The 1,703-nt window shown below is 37.2% G+C and overlaps 1 pseudogene; it reads left to right on the top strand.

The window, feature by feature from the left end:
* Window positions 1-890, top strand: part of LOC102752425 — a 2,636-nt pseudogene extending 1,746 nt beyond the window's left edge.
* The last annotated feature ends 813 nt before the right edge of the window (window positions 891-1,703 follow it).

Genomic DNA, 1,703 nt, shown 5'->3' with positions numbered 1-1,703 from the left:
AGGGCCAGAGAGCAACCAAAGGACTGGTATGCATGCATGTTAGCATAACCAATGGACACAGACACTGGGGCAGTGGGGGCTTGCCCAGGGTGGGAATGGTTGGGGCAGGTCAATTGGGGAAAAAGGAGACACATGTAAAACTTAAGATAATTAAATAGATATCTATATGCCTAACTAAAAACAAAACAAACAAAAACACTTTAGGCAATAAAAAAAAAATTATGAGATTACAGTCCTTCTTGCTGGGACCTTCTGTCAGCCTGAAAAGGTGTATGCCCTCTCAGTGTCTGGAGACAGGCTAACTGTGGACACGGAAGGCCACAGAGTATTGGTGTGGGACCTACGGAACATAGGCTACACATAGCAGCACCAAGAATCCAGCCTGAAGTACCAGACTCGCTACATGTGAGTATTTCCAAACAAGCATGGTTATGTATTGAGCTCTACTGAAGGCCAAGTGGCAGTTGAGGACTTAGACCTTGGGGTACAGAAGAAAACATATGCCTTCAAGTGTCACAGACTAAAAGAAAATAATATTGAGCAGATTTACCCAGTCAATGCTATTTCTTTTCACAACATCCACAATGCATTTGCCATAGGTGGTTCTGAAGGATTTGTAAATATTTGGGATCCACTTTTTTTAAAAAGTGACTGTGCCAGTTCCATCAGTATCCCACCAGTATTGCATCACTTGCCTTCAATAATGATGGGACTACACTTGTGATAGCATCATCATATATGTTTGAAATGGATGACATAGAACATCCGGAAGATGGTATCTGCATTCACCAAGTGACAGATGCAGAAACAGAACTCAAGTCCACCTAATCATCTCATGAAAGTGGTTTCTCTATGGAAAGCTTTGTTTTCCATTCTACAAATATATGTTTATCCCCCCTAGGAATGCATTATAGTCATTGTGGACATGTTACTTAATATGTGGATTTCTCTCTTTTCTGTCTGACACAAAACCTGTCTGCATCCTTTCATGCTGACTTTGTGTAGATGAGACATCTTAGTGTCCTTGTGCAGTACTGGGAAGAATTGTTTTGACACCAGCAAGCCCAGTTGATTTTTCTAAGCATCTTGAGCTCTTTTTGTAAAATAATCTGAACCTATTATTCCCTTTAAAAAAGACATTTATAGTGATAAAAAGGTCACTTCCTCAAGACAATATAACAATCTTAAATGTGTAAGTACCTATTAACAAACCCCAAAATACTTAAAGCCAAAACTGACAGAACTGAAACAAGAAATAAACAAAATTACAATAATAGTTGGAAAGTTTAACAGTTCTCTCTCAGTAACTGAAAAAATAAGTAAACCTAAAATTATTAAGGATATAGAAGACTTGAACAGCCCTATCAATCAACTTGACCTAACTATCATGAATAGAACACTACACCCAACATCTGCAGAATACATGTTCTTCTCAAGCACACATGGACCATTCTCCACGATAGACCATATGCTGGGCCATAAAACGTGTCTCGATAAATTTTAAAGGACTGAAATCATAGAAAGCATGTTTTCTGACCTCAACAGAATTAAATTAGAAAGCAATAACAAAAATATGTCAGAAAATTCTTAAATATTTGGAAATTAAATGACACACTTTTAAATAACCTATGGGTCAAAGAATAATCAAATGGGAATTGAAACGTATTTTTAAATGGAAGAAAATGAAACAGCATATAAAAATT

The sequence above is a fragment of the Myotis davidii genome, unplaced genomic scaffold (assembly GCF_000327345.1).
Source record: "Myotis davidii unplaced genomic scaffold, ASM32734v1 scaffold913, whole genome shotgun sequence".
NCBI lineage: Eukaryota > Metazoa > Chordata > Mammalia > Chiroptera > Vespertilionidae > Myotis > Myotis davidii.
This window is presented reverse-complemented; position numbering and strand designations above follow the sequence as displayed.